General features: G+C 33.7%; 1 long non-coding RNA gene across 1 annotated transcript; it reads left to right on the top strand.

Moving 5' to 3' along the window:
• Positions 1-7573: 7573 nt before the first annotated feature.
• LOC149713677 (uncharacterized) lies at positions 7574-18271 on the top strand. The gene is made up of 3 exons (XR_016371487.1): positions 7574-7801; positions 17382-17736; positions 17880-18271. It is a non-coding gene; the product is annotated as an uncharacterized LOC149713677 (long non-coding RNA).
• The last annotated feature ends 1406 nt before the right edge of the window (positions 18272-19677 follow it).

Raw genomic sequence — 19677 nt, 5'->3', positions numbered from 1 at the left:
TTTGTTCCTCAGATAACTCGATTGGTCTGTAAACACTACCTTCTCGTTGAACTTCAACAATATTATTAGTTATCCTTATCCAGCTAACGTTTTTCCATATTTGAGATAAAGTATTTCTCAAAAAGAGAACACGCACCGAAGAGCGGAAGTCTGCCCTATCGGGCGGATATACAATAGAGGAGTACACAGTTGTTAAATTGAATTCTATATAAAAATTTTAGAACTACTTCCGGGAAACGTGATCATTTCTGTCTAAATATCACTTCCCGTTGCCATGGAGTATTTATATATTAAACCATAAATTCCATGACTTGTACAGAGGTTAATGAGAAACAACCGTAAATGAATTGTAAAAATTTGACGAGATATTCCCTTATGCTTAAGTAAAGGCTAAAGACCTGTGTGTTGGTGTAAAAGCCAATGAATACAGATTGGTGTCTATGTGATGCAATCGGAATACTAGTGCATGGTGATGTTGTTAGTAGCCAATAAGTACAGATTCGTGTTCTTAGTAGGACAAACGGTATATAATGGATGAGAGAATTATCGGATTGGTAATCGATGAAGGGTTTGTTAAAGACTAACGCAATGATATACAATTTCCGGTCCGGAAATTACGAACCCGTTTTGCTCAGATTTGACCACTGTGAACGCGGTGCTGACATGTCCAGTGTAATACCTCTCCGTGACGTCATCGTCACTCGGAGAGGTAACACACATCAGTTCTAAAACAGTTTTGAAAAATATCTTGGATGTGTATCATGTGTACCAAAACGTTTGATATTCTAGTTTATGTTAAACCTCTCATCAAAATAGAAAAAATGAGGTTTCGATCGACACCTTTGTTTTCCTCGTAATTATTAAAATACATATCAGAAGTAGGGAAACAATTGTCAAAAGTATTTAAGTTCTGTATTATGCACTAGTATATATCGAAACGTTTAATATTCGAGTTTGTTTATTCTAACCCTCTCATCAAAACATACAAAATGAGTTTTCCTCGTAACTATCAAAACACAAGTTTCGAAACCAAAATAAACCTCGACGAGTCGCTTTGGTCCCATTGAACAGAATTCCCATTCGACAAAACGGCTTTTTTGTGGTGTCCCATTCGACCGAACGTAGCCAAAAGGTGCGATTTTATTATAGTCCCATTGGACCGAAATTCTTTTGAACTGGAAGAAGACATACTGTGTGGTTTTGCATTAAATATATTTTTAATTAATAGGAGAATATTTTAGAAAAGGTGGTAGCTAATTAAAAGAAGAACATTTTGAAAAATGTGGCAGCTAATTAGTAGGAGAATGTTTTGGAAAAGGTTGCAGCTAATTAATAGGAGAATATTTCGGAAAAGGTGGCAGCTAATTAATAGGAGAATGTTTTGGAAAAGGTGGTAGCTAATTAAAAGGAGAATATTTTGGAAAAAGTGGCAGCTAATTAGTAGGAGAATGTTTTGGAAAAGGTTGCAGCTAATTAATAGGAGAATATTTTGGAAAAAGTGGCAGCTAATTAGTAGGAGAATGTTTTGGAAAAGGTTGCAGCTAATTAATAGGAGAATATTTTGGAAAAGGTGGCAGCTAATTAAGAGGAAAATCTTTTGGAAAAGGTGGCATCTAATTAATTGGAGAATGTTTTGGAAAAGGTGGCAGCTAATTAGTTGGAGAATGTTTTGGAAAAGGTTGCAGCTAATTAATAGGAAAATATTTTGGAAAAGGTGGCAGCTAATTAATAGGAGAATGTTTTGGAAAAGGTGGTATCTAATTAAAAGGAGAATATTTTGGAAAAATTGGCAGCTAATTAGTAGGGGAATGTTTTGGAAAAGGTTGCAGCTAATTAGTAGGAGAATATTTTGGAAAAGGTTGCATCTAATTAATAGGACAATGTTTTGGAAAAGGTGGTAGCTATTTAAAGGGAGAATATTTTGGAAAAGGTGGTAGCTAATTAAAAGGAGCATATTTTGGAAAAGGTGTCAACGAAATATTGGAACCAAACCTAACCGAACCGAACCTAACCTAACCTAACCTAACCCACCCGAAACCAAAATATTAAAATTTTAATTTAAAAGTTAAAGACATTGATGGAACTACCATTAAGACTGTACTTCATTTTAAGCACAATTTGTTTATTAATTCTATATACCTCTTGCCTTGAAAGGAATGAAAGTGAGCGTTTTAAATAGTAACACGAAACATTTACTCTTAATATTATTAACATATCTTTCGGAGATTCGAACCAACAACCTATCGCTTCGCAGTCCAACATCGTATCCACTACACCACCGAATCGCTGACGGTTACAGTGTTTCAAGTTATATTCATGTATTTTTTACGGGCATATTCGGACGATTGGGATTTCGGTCCATCGGAAATATGGCCATTGGGCTGGAAATCTAAAATCATTGCGGGATATTCGGTCGAATGGGATTTCGGTCCATTGGGAATTCTGTTGAAAGGAACGATACCGACGATTCGAGATGAGGGCTATCTAACCAATTACACAATTAAGACGTTTTTCATAGTGCTGTGCGAGTACTCGATAAGACTCGAGTACTCGACTCGATAAGAGATAAGAGATTTTCTGAGACTCGAAAAAGTTTCGAGTATCAAACCAAGGCTCGATAAATACTCGAGCCTGCTTTTGGAAGGCCTTTAACTCTAAAAATGGGATGTAGTAACTATAAAAATCTACTAGAATGTCACACTTATTGTTTAACAGACGCAAGTTAGTGCTTATTGGGTAGTTTAGATCATAATGCCAGTGTAATGTAGTAGGGTAGTAGCGCCTAGCTGGTTCAATAGTGGAAGTAAAAGTTATAAAATACAGTTAATTATAGCGTTGACTATTATAATTATATTTTTATTTTATTAATTTTTTTAATTAAGCTTTGTATTTTCCGTTTGGGTCTTTGCGCGAAGTATAATAATGGCTAGTGACTAAGGTGAGGAATGAGATTCCGAAGAAGATATTGACGAGGAATTAGTTTGTTAAATTTAAAGGAAAGAAGACCAATACTGTCTGGGAATTGTTTGAAGTAGTTGTCGATGATAAAAATTACACTAAATGTCCATTATTAGAGCGATAAATTAACAGAAGGTTCTGAAATACTGCAAAGTCAATTCCCAATTACTCGATAAATACTCGAAACAAATTTTTCAACTACTCGATACTCGATTCGAGTACTCGAGACTCGGCTCGAAACCAAAAATTCGAGGCTCGCACAGCCCTAGTTTTTCATGATGAATTCAATAAATATAATTGATATTAATTATTTTAATCGTCAGTAATTTACCTTTGTTCTAGGTAAGTTGTTTTAAGAAACGTTATTCCTAAAATCATTTTAAACATAGCTATTGTTAACGTTTGACTTCTAATCAACACCTTTATCACAATTTTTTTAAATTATGGGTAAAGGCGATTTATTCACAGTAAATGATAGGTATACCAGTAATTACGTGAAATTGGGAGGCTAGATGTTTCTCGCAACCCTAGCCGATCACCGCGCACATCTTAAGCCTAACGACAATAATGAAGTAGAAGCTAATATTGCTTTCAGTGAACTGCGAACGCGCTCCGGATAATTCAATTACGCTTGCTTCCACTTGCCACCGCGAACGTGGTGACAGACAGACACACACACACCCACCCACCCCGACACGCAGCCACCCCCACCCTTACCCACACACGCCCAGTGTAATACCTCCAGATAAATTTAAGGGGAAACAATTGTCTAAAGTATTTTAGAACTGTATCATCATGAACTATATATCAAAACGTTTAATATTCGAGTTTGTTTATCCGAGCCCTGTCATCAAAATATACCAAATGAGTTTTCGATCTATACCTTTTATTTTCCACGTAATTATTAAAACACAAGTCTGATCAATGCAAAGGTGCACTCAAATGCTCTGATGTTCTTAGCATTGGCCGACACCTAGATGTTTGAATTTACCGTAATTTTTAAAAAACTATTCAAAATTAAAGAATTAAAGGTATAAATAAAGTTAAAGTTTTGTAGATTGTAAATAATGAAATCCACTGAGAATTAGACTAAAAGTAGGCGAAACTCTAGCTTATTAAAAATTAATCAAATTGATTCTTAAAAACTTACATGAAAAAAGCTAATTCTTATGAATATAAAATCAGGTTACAGAAATTTGCAAAGAATTTGTAAAACATGTTTTTTTGCGTCTGCCGGGAAAATTGAAATTCGTGCGACACTAAGGTCATACACCACCTCTGGTGATTTTATCCTTGTTGCCGCCCCTCTTCCAGTCTTTGTAGGCACTTATTTTTATGTCATAAATCATTCTATCAATATACGGACTAAATACCCCCAAGACAAAAGACCCCGGTCATAATCCCCCATTTTTGAAAACGTACAAAATCCCCCGGTCGTTTTCCCCATCCAATGAAAGAGTACAAAATCCCCCCACGCTCTAGGCAAAATTCCCCCACGCTATAGACATAATCCCCCCCTACTCTAGACAAAATCCTCCGGTCATAATCCCCCGACAGAGTATTATAAAAAGGTCGTAAAAATACGATATCAAATTTATCTAAAAAACTAGAGGCCTCAGCGATCTGGTAGCATAGTGGATAACGAGTTGAACAGCGGAGTGAAGAATGCTGAGTTCGATTCCCTGAAGGTAAGTAAATATTAATGAAATAAAATTTGACTTCTTCCTTATAAATTCGTTGACTCTTATTCATTTCTAGAGTAAAAATAGGTTTACGTAAAAGTTATTGGCGTAAATATGGTGAAAATTTGCAAATACGAAAAACGTTTTGCTTTGGAATTCTAGAGGGCCGGTAGGCCCTTCTAGATAAGATCCCACACCCTCCCGTAATGTTAAATGAAAATTCACAGATTTTCGCCGATTTTCCCATAGGAATAACATGGGGTTTTTGGTGCTCCTGTACATCGAATCATTTAAAAACTAAAGCGAAGTTACGTTTCGGAATACTTTCAAATTAACAAGTAACTATTCAAGGTGTGCCTTTTTCAAGTTTCATGAAAATTAATTAAGTCTAAGTATGTTAATTTAATTAAAAATGTAAGTACCTCAAAAGATTATTCTACAGCAGACGACGCTAATTGTTCATTACTCTACAGTAGACGACGCTAATTTGCCATTTCACCGCCTTGAAACTTTAACTTGATATTTTTCAATAAATATAACACTATATTTATTAAAAATTTCTCTGGCGGGTCTATTTTTCGTTTAATTATGTGTCTCGGTTGAAATTCTATACTTAAGATACCTTTTTAATTTATATTTTAGATGTTAGTTTCGACCAAGGCTTAAGTTGCCTTACTTAGGCCATGGAGTTATAATGGAAGCTTACGCTTCATGGATATTTCACTGTAGCCTTCAGTAAGGCATAAGGATAGATGGATCAGTGTTGGAAATAAGTATTTTTTTAAAACTGGACCTGTGGCCTAGGTATTTTAATTAAAATAACTGGCCACGGTGCCACTCACTGTAAACGTACAAGGGCAGTGAACGCAATGTCATGGATAATTGTAATCGTAGAGTGGACTGTAAAAGATACGGATTTGATAGTTTAAAAATCGTGGCAGGATGTTCGTTTTGAAGTTGACTATTAAGCTCGGGTTCTAAAACGAATTGTGAGCCGTATCTTATAAGAATTAGTAGAAGTGAAAAACCATTTTTACCTCTCCGAGTGACGTATGTCACGGAGAGGTATTACACCGGCCGTGTCTGTCTGTGTGTGGGTGTGCGTTTACATTACTATACTTATGAGGACCGCGACGAGAAAACACACCAATCCTGTGGGGACCGTAGTCACTTATGGGGACGCACACCCCGGTCCCCATTAAACCCAAAAAAAACATATGCTCAAATTAATTATTTTTTGATTTTAATTGCTTAAAATTAGTTTTTAAAGTGGTCCCCACAAAGGCGGTAAATTACACATTGCCGATTTTGTGTCACACACGGACTGATAATAGCGCCCCCTTATCGGTCCTCGCAAGAACTAAAAAGCACACACTACTACTTCCGGTATGAGTGAAGGCCCCATAAAAGCGGTATTTTAACAATGATCATAAAAATTAAACACAAACGCGCCGTTTTCTTTATTTTGAGAAGATAAGCACGTGAATACTTGCTATCTTAACTAGCTCTTATATAAAACGACTAAACAATATTAGATACGACAACTATATAATAATAACTAATAAATAATAATTCAAGGTTAAGAAAAGGGTCCCCATAGCGGATGTAGTAATTCAAATTTAAACACAAAATGTGATTTATTTCAAATTTCAATTTAACAGAAAGACATCAAAAACACGAAGATATTTCTACTTCTTTATACGATATCTAGATAAATCGCAATATTTTCACCAAAAGCGAAAAACATGAAAAACCGTTGGCTCAAGGGTTCCCGTAAAGGATTTAAAATTTCAAAATTAGACACAAAATGGTGTAAATTATAAATTTCAAGTAAAAGTTTTTTTTTTAAATAAACACGACAACCTTCGAAGTTAACTTTTATTCATCCATATGAATGATAATAAAAAATGTTGGGAATGGGGTCCCCATAACTTTTGTATTAATTCAAACTTCAACAAAAAATGTCATTTACTACAGATTTCAATTTAACAGAAAGAAATCAATAACACGAAGATATTTCTACTTCGTTATACGATATCTAGATAAATCGAATTATTTTCACCAAAAGCAAAAAACATGAAAAACCGTTGGCTCAAAGGTCCCCGTAAAGGGTTTAAAAGTCCAAAATTAGACACAGAATGGTGTAAATTATAAATTTCAAGTAAAAGGTTTTTTTTTTGAATAATAATATACACGACAACCTTCGAAGTTAACTTGAATTTTATTCATCCATATGATAGATAATAAAACAACATTGGGAATGGGGTCCCCATAGCGGATGTAGTAATTCAAATTTAAACACAAAATGTGCTTTATTATAAATTTCAATTTAAAAGAAAACATCAAAAACACGAAGATTTTTCTATTTGGTTAATCGCATTATTTTCACCAAAAGCAAAAAACATGAAAAACCGTTGCCTCAAAGGTCCAAGTAAAGGATTTAAAAATACAAAATTAGACGGAAAATGGTGTGAGTTATAAATTTCAATTACAAAGGTTTTTTAAATAATTTCAGACACGACAACCTTCGAAGTTTACTATTATTCATCCATATGAAAGATTATAAAAAAACGTCGGAAAATGGATCCTCATAGCAGATGTGGTTAGTGAAATTTAAACACTAACTGGAAATTATTACGAATCGGCAATCTAGCTTAATTACCCGCCATCGGTAATCTAGCTTGATTTTCTACAATCGGTAATCTAGCTTAACTTCCTTTAATCAGTAATCTAGTTTAATGATAATAATAATAATATTAATAATAATAGGCTTTTATTTAGGATTTACCTTTAAGAATTTTCTTATTTACAAAAGTGTCCTGTTTTTAAGTTAAGATTTTAAAATTAAAGAGAGAAAAGCTCTAATTTTTCTGCTATTAGTCAAGACAGAAATTAATGACTTCTTATCCTGGTTAAGAAGTCATAAACTTCTGCTTAAGACTAGTAAGATTGTTCAAATAATTGTTTATCTTATCTATAACAAGTTTATAAGATTGTTTTTGTTTGATGTCCATTGGGAGTCTGTTCCCGAGCTCTATACCCTTATGCTTCAAGCTTTTATTTCTATATCTGGAGAAGTTTTCCGTATAGAAGTTATTTGTTGTGCCACGAGTTTTTACGTTATTATTTGTTGTTTGAAACCATCCTTCAATAAAGTCAGGGTAATAACTAATTTTTTTTCTGTACATGAATTTCAGCACTTCTAGGTGGTAATTATGTTGCAGAGATGTAATATTAGCTTTTGCGCTGGCAGCTGTAAGTGAGTCCAATTTTTGCGCTTTAGCTATCATCTTGATACACTCTTCATGTTTAGCAGTTCCCCTGCTATGTTCACAAAGCATTCGTTAAGCATGTTTGCTACAGTTTCTGGATCTTTGTTTTTATTGGCCTTGTATTCCATCTCCGTTATAAGTTTGGTATTCTTTTGCTTGAGGTATGGCTTAATGGTTTTCCAAATATTGGTCGTTTCATTACTGCCGATTCCAATATTAATTTTGAAGTATCTTGTCTTCTCTTTATGGATAAGAGCGTTGACCAAGTTTGTCAGTTTCCTGTACATATTTTGGTACTTTTCCTTATGAGCATGGTTTACTGTTCTTGTCTTTGTCTTGAATTTGTCTCTTATGTGAATTTGATGTTTTATATTTGAGGTTAGCCACGGGGCGCTTTTAGTAGATACATGTTTTTCTCTTAGCGGAGCATGCTTGTCCAGGTGGTCAATTATTTCATTTTGTAACATCTGTAGGCCCCTTTCTGGGCTGTCAATGGATTCCTTAGCCTTGTTTAATTTTGTATGGAGTTCTTGAACGAATTTCGAGGTAATTTTCTTATGCAGTTTTATATTCATTTTCTTCCTTATGATCCATGTTAGGTCATGGTCAGATGCTCAACATGCCTTTACTATGACCTCTGTGATTCGTTCCGGGTGATTTACATAAATATGATCAGTCAAACTTGTTGAGTTTAGGGTAATTCTGGTCGGGGATGTTATCATTTGTATGAAATTCCCCAGTAGTGTGTCCCCTATGATCAGAATTTCGTTGTTTGTCTTAAACAGTAAGAAATCAATGTTACTCCTTAGTTTAATGCCATAGACTTGTGCAGAGCTGTATTCTTAAAGAAAATTAATTAGATTTCAACCGAGGTTATCGACTCGCGAACAGACAGCGCTTGGATTCAAGCTTACTTAACTTTCTATAGAGTATTTCATCCATAAAACTTTAAATAGAATTACTCCAATTGTTTTCAACCACTAAACGCTGTCACGAACGTGCTGTCAATTTCTAATAAAACAGGGCATCATTGAAAAAAATCGTAAATCGAGGTATTTTTGAAAAATTAAAACTGAATATACTTAACATAAAAGTTTCTGAATGAAAAGTAGAAAAGGACCTAATAGATAGTTTTCACACATGGAGGATTCATACCATTTACACCAGGAGACCGGGCTATCTGGCGGACAAAAACCCGTCTGCTTTTGTCCTCCAGATAGCCCTGGTTCCTGGTGTAAAAGGTATGAATCCTCCACGTGTGAAAACTATCTATATAAAGATCTTATGTTCATTTAAAAACGTTTTGAATCCTAAGCAATTTATAATTTTTGGAATATACGGTCCAGAATTTGGCTTTTTTTTAATAAAAAATCCAATGTTATTTCAATGGGAAGTTTCGAGTTTTTTTCCAAAAAGGCTAATTAATTTTATGTTAATGAAAGCCACCCTTGGCAAATTGACTTTTTATAAAATAAACTATTAGATGGATCTCTTCGAAATTTTTACCACATATTGTGAGTCCGGGTTGTTGTTCTATAGATTTTTTCAAAACAGTAAAAATAATACGAAAAAGGTTAAAACCAATCAAAAAACACCTCATTAATCATTAAAGGCTGTATGAAAACTTATGTAAGAGAGGTACCACTCTACTAGAATTATAATAAGTTTCAGATAATTTAATGACAATCAAAAACTGCATAAAGCCAATGCTACGGTACTTAACAATTATAGACCGATATCAAAAGGGGCATCAAACGGGCCGCTATCCTCAGTAGACTGATAGAGAGATAGATCCGGTGAGAAAGGGGGTACTACTTCAGCGGGAACGAGTACGCTCTGCCTGCTCAACCCCCTTTTTAAATCGGTCTGCGGAAGATATTTTTAAAACGTCGCGCTTGCGCCGAGAGAAACTTAAACGAGCTTCAGTCTCAACTCAGAAGGTCGGGACGGGGGGGGGGGAGGCGGAAGGGCAATAAACTCGTCTTGTTTGCTCACCGTAACGCGCGCTGGAGAAAAAGTGAATTGTGGTAGCTAAAAATTGGGAACTTTTCTCATCCAAAGAGAAATATCACTCCAGCCTGAATCAGCTTTTCACTCCCGCATTAATATTTTGAATTTTTTTATAGCCAAAAATGTCCAAATTAGGCAACTCACAGCATTTTTCTGGATATTATATAATATAGCTTAATGGGTTGAGAGGAAATAATTCGGTTCGATATTTTAATCAAGAATTAAATCTTTCCAGAACAGTTATTTAAAAGAAAGGTTTTTTCAATAAAATAGGTTCTAGCACGTAGTAAAAGTATTTGAATATTTTCTATTTATACTGAATTCGAAATCGTTATGTTAATCTCTATGGAGCTTAACATTACGAGGTGGATAATAGTTTGCGAGTTAGACGTTTTTGTTGCAAAATTTCGAATCATAGCAACCGTTTGAACTCCCCAATTAAAACCAAATTTCTCGTATTGATAAAACTGAAATTCAAATTGTAATTCATGTAATAGTTTCCAATTTCTGGGCCTTTGTGAGTTTAAACAAGACGGCCCAAGGGCTCGTAATAGTAGCCATATCGTACGAGTGAATAGCCCCTCTATACCCTACCCTAATGAGTAGATAACCCCTCTATACGTTACCCTAAATGATTTACCGTGCATAAAATCAGAGTGAATAGCCCCTCGATTGCCTACTCTAAACAGTGATTAAATTATAACCGTATAAATTTACTTATGCAGTAATTCTAATATTCCGGCGAATCGAAGAACAGATAGTTTTTAGTGATAATCCCCTCGATGAGTTTACGACATAGACTTATGCCGATGCACACTTATCGCATCTTATAAGTTTCTAACAAGGACTTATGCCCAGAAACTTTTGAAAGAGAAAGTTTAGTTATAGTGATTACGCATTTTAGTGATTATCCCCTCGAATTACCTTTAGCAATGCTAAAATGATCAAACGCATAACGCTCATTTAACACTATGTTAGCTCTATCTAAACCCATTTTTGAATTAACCGCCAAAACGTTCCAGTCAAACATAACATAGATGACGATAGCTACCGAACGAGAACGAAAAACGGGGAAAATCGTTATCTATTTAATTAGCACATACATAAAAAGAAAATAAATATAAAAACCCCAAACATACAAATTCATAAGTATCCGACTCCACAGATAAAAATTCAAAAGTTTCCGACACCACAGATTAAGAGGTACCCCACCCCACATCACCCCGACATTTTAGAGATAAGAATAAATAATAAAAAAGTCGGAGTTTCTATCAAGTCTCTATGGTTCGTTGGTAGAGTGGATGTTTACTACGCCAGCGACCCGGGTTCGATTCCCGGGTCTGACCTGAAAAAATTTTAATTAAAATTAAATCTCTAACCGAGCCCTGTAACCCCTATGGGTGGGTTGTGGTAATATAAAGTTCCTTTTAAGCTAAAATCTGACGATAACGAAGCGACAACCCCGGCCATTACTAGTACTACTACTACTACTACTACGGACGGCTCGGGTCAAACTAAGAGCCTATCGTATACTACGATATGGCTAAAAACTGTGGCCAATGATTGTCTATATGTGAAGTTTTTTAAGCACTGCGAAGAAAAACTCGTTTTTGTATAATATACTGTATTTCAATCTTTATAGTCTAATACACTCTATAGAATGACAAAGGTTAAAAGGATATTTTTACGAATGGCATCGTCAATTAAACTTAGAATAGGGTTTTTAATAACTTCCTCTTTTATCAAAATATTTTTAATAACTTCCTCTTTTATCAAAATATTTTTAATAACTTCCTCTTTTATCAAAATATTTTCAATGCTCATTTTTTACTGCAAAGTGTTCCAATGGTTTTTTATTTTTTTTATTTTTGCACTTGAAAAATAATCATTAATTTGATAAATACCTGTTTAGTTGATATTGAAAGTAAATTCTATTTTGTGTTTGATTTGACTTATTACATCTATAATACTTTTATACCAACAATTTCTCACTTTCTTTGCTTTAAAGGAAAATTTGAAGAATTTATGATTCATCTTGAGTTTAACTGTGAAATTTTCATACCCGAGATGGCGATTTTTCGTCTTTTTTCTTTTAATGAATATTAGAAAACTTCCTTAACCAAACGCACGAAAAATGATTACAATTTTTGATGTAAACTTGTTTAAATGAAATGTTAATAAAATCCCGTATTGTGTCTAATTGTGACTATTTACACCTGTTATATGGACCCTTCTTCCAATGGGTTTTTATGTTTCTGCTTTAGATAAAAACTGGATAATTTCCGAAGGTATCGTATAACACATTAAAAGAGCCTCGAATATTTGATATCTACCTGTCCTGTTTCATTGAAATGCATAATACATCTCATTTTTGTTCAATTTTGAACTCTTATATCCATTATGGGCAGCCTTTTTCAAGCGGTATTTCATTATGTTTCTAGTTAGTAGTCTTTGTAAGTAAATAAATTTAATTTTCGATATATTCCCGTTGAATTGTAATTTTAATATCACCCATTTTACACTATTTTTCAGGTGAATAGTAAATTTCGTAAGGCGTCGTATCTAAAATTTTTAATATATACTTATTCAATTGAAATTTATAATTTACACCATTTTGTGTCTAATTTTGGATTTTCACATCCTTTGTGGGGACCCTTGAACCAACGGCTTTTCATGTTTTAACTTTAGATGGAAATAATACCATTCCTTAATAGTACAGGAAAAATAGGTTTTAACCCTGAACAAATTGAAACAAAGCTGAAAATTTCAGATCTTATAGATTTTTGGGCGCTTTTTAACGTGGTGTGGTCTCCCACACTCTCCCATTGGAGGAATTTCCGCCATAATGGAAAATGGCGGACAAAATCGAGAAAACGTTTAATAACTCCGGTTCTACTTAACCGATGAACACGTAATTAGGCTTCAATTGTAGATCGCATTCAAACACATAATTCACCTCTAAGATATTTTGTCCTACAACTACCCGGAAGTTCCCAATCTGACCCTGAAGATTAGCCTCATATAAAAAATGGGGATTTATAGCATTTATGGTTTCTATTTTCAGAATAAGTTTCAAAAATTAAACATATAGTTCCTATTACTGACAAATTTTGTTTTTTTATCTGACAAGAGCTATAATGTATAGTACGGGAGAGGGTAAATCAGCCTTTTTACCATCATAAAACTTAATGTTTTAATATATACCATTGTTCGCCCACACATGTCAATACGGCTAAAGTTGAGTTTAAAGCGTGTGAAACGAAGTTGACACAACCAAGTGTATACTTTAAATGAAGATTATGGGATTGAGCTTTTGAATTAGCTTCTCTTCCACCAACAAGTGCGGCAGCAAAGCAACATTCAAATAGAGTTTATCACCAAGTTCAAACGTGGCTTGGAAGCAGCCTAAATGCTAGAGAATGGGGTTGGGGACAGGTAGGATCTGAACTCAAACCAATCGTTACCACTCTACAACCTGCTCCAGCTGAGCTTCTGCATATGATCCCTCGTAAATGCAAGGAAGTCTGTGATTTGAAATGTGAATGCGGTAAAACTGGTCCAGTCTGTTCTTCAATTTGTAGACAATGCAAGGGAGTATCTTGTTCAAATGAACATAGTGATTTTGAGGCTCAACTTCAAGTAGAGGACTATGATTAAACTTAAGCTTAACCAATATTGATAAACATACTAATATACAAGTTGGTAAACCAAAATAAACCTCTCCGATACGAGACGCAATTAATAATATCAGAAGTATATAATACTTCTCTTCGAGAGAAGTGTACCACAAAGCTGGGTAAGTGTAACATCACTCTTCCCAACATCGGAACATTTAGAGCAAGGTTACTAAAACGAATCACATACGCGATAAATAGTTCCCTCATCATTACTCTATTAGCGTTTAATTATTTGGCAAGACGCACTTGTGCATTTTTGTTACACGTCAAGACGAGGTTTGTGGGGTGATTGCTGGGGATTTAGTGCAAAACAATTATAGAATTCACCTTACGGTGCGATGCCCATTTGTAGTTTGATCAGTGGGAAAGCAAACTAAAAGGGTGAGCCTGGGAAGAATGACGTTACATAACTAAAGCATTAAGAGGACACAGAGTGTCATCCTTCTTCTATTATCCCCTTCTGATAATATTAAGAAAATAATTAAGAAAATATAATTGATATTAATTACTTTAGTCGTCAGTAGTTTAACGTAATTCTACTGAAGTCGTTTTAAGAAACTTAATTCCTAAAATAATTTTAAACATAGCTATTGTTGACGTTTGAATTCTAGCGTTTGCCTCTTTAACAATTTTTGGAAATTTAGGGTATATAAGGCGATTGATTCACAATAAATGATAAGAAATCCGCAATTGCATGAACCTTTGGTTGAAGCCCTGCAACTGGGAGGCTGGAGGTTTCTCGTAACCCTAGCCGATCGCCACGCACTTCTTGATCCTAACGTTGGGAGTAGAAGCAAAACGTTTGCTCCGAATTGCCAACTGCGGACGCGGTGACCGACACACAGACAGACAGACACCCCCCGCACACACGTCCAGTATAATACCTTTCCGTGACGTCATCGTCACGTAAAGATGTAAAAATATAGTGGGAATAATATATTTTAGGTTTAAAACCCTCTTTGCCTTTATTTCGCTTGAAACCGTTTCGAAATACTCAAATATTAGATTTGCCTTACCTTTCCGGCTGGATTGTGAACTTCCGGTTAGTTGTAGGACAACATATCTTAGGATGAATTATGTGTTTGAAAGTAATCTACAATTGAAGCCTAATAACTTGTTAATCGGGTTAGTAGAACCAGAGTTATTAAACTTTTTCTCGATTTTGGAAATGTATTCTGAATATAGAAACCATAAAATGCTTTAAATTCCCATTTTTATATGAGGCTAATCTTCAGAGTCAGATTGTGAACTTCGGGTTAGTTCTAGGACAAAATATCTAGAGGTGAATTATGTGTTTGAAGGTGATCTACAATTGAAGCCTAATTACGTGTTAATCGGTTAAGTAGAACCGGAGTTATTAAACTTTTTCTCGATTTTGTACGCCATTTTCCAATATGGCGGAAATTCCTCCAATGGGAGAGTGTGGCAGACCAAACCACGTTAAAGAGCGCCCAAAAATCTATAAAATCTGAAATTTTCAGCTTTGTTTCAATTTGTCCAGGGTTCCCTCTATTTTTGGGCTAAAATGACTGTACTATAAGGTTTCGTATAACGCAGTAGCAAGAGCTTTGTATTTTTGATATCTACCTGTTTAATTTAAATTTGTGATAAATAAAATTTGAGTTTAAAATTGACTTACTTTATCCCTTTTTCCAACGGTTCTTTGTTTTTGTGATAAATAAAATTTGAGTTTAAAATTGACTTACTACATCCCTTTTTCCAACGGTTCTTTGTTATTTTCCTTGTGGATGAATAATAGTAAACTTCGTAAGGTATGATGTCTAAAAGTTTTGATATATACCTTTTTAATTGAAAATTATAATTTACACCATTTTGTGTCTAATTTTGGATTTTAAGCCCTTTCCGGGACCTTTGACCCAACGGTTTTTCATGTTTTTTGCTTTAGGTGAAAATAATGCGATTTTTTGAGATATCGTATAACGAAGTTGAAATAGCTTCGTATTTTTGATATCTTCCTGTTTAATTGATATTTGTGATAAATAAAATTTTCTGTTTAAATTTGACTTACTACATCCGCTATGAGGACCTTTTTTAACGCTTTTTCATTATTTTTCTTTTGGTTGAATAATAGTAAACTTGGTTAAGTGTCGTAACTAAGATTTTTGATAAATAATGTACTATATATAAGAGCTGTGCGAGTCTTGATTTTTTGGTTTCGAGTCGAGCCTCCCGCCTCTCTATTTTCGGTTTTCGAGCTTCGAGCCGAGTCTCGAGTTTCTTATCCAGCATCGAGCCTTTAGCTGCATGTTGAAAATATGGTTTCGGGCTTTTATCGCGCCTTAAATTTATATGGCGAGCTTTAACTACTTTCAATTTTAGATCTTAGTTTTCAATGCTACTGTTTTATACATTTAATTACTTTTCTTAGGAAAGAACACTTAAGTCGTAAATATAACAGATATACTTTTTTTGACCATAAATACACTTGAATCCTATTATCACTTTTGTAATTTCCTTTAAACAGAGAAAAAAACCGCATGAAAATTGTTAATGAATTTTCCCATATTAGATGTAAAAGTGACAAATTAAACTTAAAATTGGATTTATTAATAATAATAATAATTTTAGAATACCACAAAAAATCGAGCGGTTTTAAGTGTAATAGGAGATAGCTCGTGAAATTTTCGACGAAAAAATGTATAACCGTTATAACAAGGGTCCTCATTACGCGTATAAACAGTCAAAATTAAACACAAAAAGGGATTAATTCTCAATTTGAAAAATAGAGGTATATATCAAAAATTTTAGCCTATTTTAAGTACACCATTGGGCATCTATTTAGATATTCTAAAAACATATGAAAACCCTTGGAACAACGATCAGCATAACGGACGTAAACAGTTAGAGACGAGATGGGACATTTCTGGCTATATTAAATGTTTTATACCTTTGAAACAAAATTTCAAATTTCTGTGCATAGCATTATGAAAAAACTAAAAACCGTTGATTCTGGAGGTAAAAGGTCAATGTTAAAAACAGGTCCAGATTTATTCTAGATTTCAATTAAACATTATATCTAAATTATGATTCTAATTTACGGCATGATTCAGAATCTTAAGAAATTATCTGGCTTGATCCAAATACTAAAATAGATTTCATATGGAATTATTTGAAATTTCAATTTAATATGTTTATATATTAAATTCGAGGCTATTTTCAGTGCGTTGTACCTTAGGAGATTTAATAATTTTCAAAAAAGAAAATTTAAAAATCATGAAGAAAAGGGTCCCAAAATCGAATGTAAAACCTCAACACCAAAAACATTTTCGATTGATTTTTAAGTCTAATGAATTTGGAAGATAGAAGAAATACCTAGCTTGATTAAGTGTGATATTCATCTAAAGCAAGACCACGAAAACCTGTAGGAAAAAAGGTCCCCATATCAAATGTAAAAACTAAAATAAAACACAAAGTGTGATTTATTCTCAATTTAGAAAAACATATGTATATCTGGATTACGATTCTTACGTAGTGCATTACTTGATAACTTAAGAAATTATCTAGATTAATAGAAAGTAAAAAAACATGAAAAATCTTTGGAACTAGGGTTGCCACTGCGGATTTTAAAAGCCAAAATTGAATTTTCTATTTATTTCAAAGAGAATTGTATATATCAAAAATGATGGGTAAATTTTAGTGCGTTGTACGACACCTTAATAAGAAATATAATGAAAAACCGTTAGAAGAGAGGTCCTAATACCGGATGAAGATAGTCAAAATGAAACAAAAAAATTTATGTATTGTAAATTTTAATTCAATAGGTAGATACCAAAAATTCAACGTTCTTGCGATACCCTAAACCTTACGAAGCTCACGTATTTTAATCGAAAAAAATTATGGAAAAACGTTAGAACGAGGGGCCACATAGCAGATGTAAAAATTGAAAATTACATACACTATGGGATGAATTATACATTTCAATTATAAAGGTATATATCAAAAACTCGAGTCTATAGATATTTCTTTTAAATCGAACTTATTGTTTAGGTTTAAGTTGAACCTGGTCCTTGGTCAACCTCAAAACATAGCTCATTTCTATAATGGGCACCATAGTGTCAGCCTTTTGTCCAATTCTGAGATTGCCTATACCTTTGATGGCTCGTTTGACGTGCGCTTGTAAGTTTCGATAGAAATGTATCCCTTAACTCTTAATTTGAAGCGGTTCCTCGGAATCCACATAAGCAATAAACTTCCTCATTAATAGTAATATTGTCAATTTTTCTTTCCCAATTTTGCATAATTTCGATCATTGACTCCAGGAAGTAATGTTTGTTGAGTAATGTCATCAGAGAGCTCAACATCTCCATTTGGAATTTTAAGAATTTTCATCAAATACAAAAAAACTTCCAAAGTCATTAAGAAAAAGGGTCCCAAAATCGAATTTAAAAACTCACACCAAAAACATATTGGATTGATTTTAAAGTCTAATGAATTAGGAAGATGCGAAAAATACGTATTTTGTATGTATATGTATTATTATGTATAATTTTCATCTAAAGCAAAGACCACAAAAAGCTGTAGGAAGTGAAATCCCCACATCGAACGTAAAAATTCAAATAAAACACAAATCGAGATATATTCTCTATTACAAATAAATGAATCTCTGATTACGATTATAATTTATAATTATTTAATACGTTTATAATTATCTAATACGTTTATAATTATTTAATACGTTTATAATTATTTAATACGTTTATAATTATTTAATACGTTTATAATTATTTAATACGTTTATAATTATTTAATACGTTTATAATTATTTAATACGTTAAGAAATTATCAAGACTCATCGAAACTAAAAAACATGAAAAACCAGGTATATATCAAAAGTATGAGGTTTAATTTTGTGCGTTATGCGATACCTTAGGAATATGACTAATTTGAATCAAAAACAAAGGTTATTGAAAACCGTTCCCGAACATAAATTTGGCGCTGTTAAAAAGGTGTAAACTATAGCTGTTTTTAGAATAGTTGGCTGAACCTTCTCTGAACCTAGACTACATTTGACTGCAGACTAATCCCGCAAATTATTTAGCTAAAAATCGATCTGCATTTTTCTGCTAAAGTTGATTAAGAGCTGCACTACAGCTGCTAGTTCAGCTTAACTGACTTAAATCTAGCTGCAAAAGTAGCCATATAGCTGCAGGTATTAAAATTCTGTAAATTGAATGTTTCTTTGGACCATTTTCAAGTTATCGCTGTTAGATGGTTGGAAAAGCTTTGCAAATAAGTCAAATTGATGACACTACAACATGACTGAAATCAAACTGTAATGGTAGCCCATGTGATATGCCATAATATAGATGCACTCAAGCTCAGTAGGAAGGAGTTTGCAAATCTCATTGACTGGAATATAACAACAAATACATCTGTAAGCAGCCCTTAAAATAAGATGCTGTGAAGAAAAGCTTCTATGACCGTGAAGAAGGCTCCTGCGTTTGGGATAACTTTCCTTAGCGCTTTTAATTTGTAACTAATCTTCCGGTTAATTGTTTTTTGGGAGAGCTAATTTTTCAGTTTATAATCGGACTGAAACAATTATAAACTGCTCACGTGAAATTATTGTCTAAGTATTTTTTAAGTTTCCTTATTTAGTTAAAGGATTGAAAACGAAATTTAGATATTTTTTCCCACTATTTCGGTGCTAGGTTCTTTACCCGCGTCCTATCTTTTCGTAGCTCGAAATCGTTCTGATTATTTTCTCTTTTTTTAACCCTCTGACCATCTTTGTCAGAGGTTGACGCTCCTCATTTATTTGGGAACGCCTCTCCCAGGTGGCAGGTTCATTGGAACCTCCGTGAACTCTTTTTGAAAGGTTATTTTCGATTTCAAAAGAGCTCTTCTTTAACCCTTTAATCCTTAGAACCTAGCCTCGCTTTTGGGTATTTTTATTTACTTTAGGTTCAAAGGTTAATACATTTTTGTAGGCTTAAATATATACAAGGTGACAACAACGATATACAATGATTTCAACTACAATATAAATAAATAATAGAATGCACTAAAGCTCAAATTTTGACCGTAAATTATACGTTTTTCCACATGCTGTATCTT

The sequence above is a fragment of the Phalangium opilio genome, unplaced genomic scaffold, assembly GCF_054372755.1.
Source record: "Phalangium opilio isolate 3A_F unplaced genomic scaffold, DU_Popi_V2 ptg000009l_1, whole genome shotgun sequence".
Classification (NCBI taxonomy): domain Eukaryota; kingdom Metazoa; phylum Arthropoda; class Arachnida; order Opiliones; family Phalangiidae; genus Phalangium; species Phalangium opilio.
The sequence above is the reverse complement of the archived record's forward strand: the minus strand, read 5'-3'. Positions and strand labels throughout refer to the sequence as shown.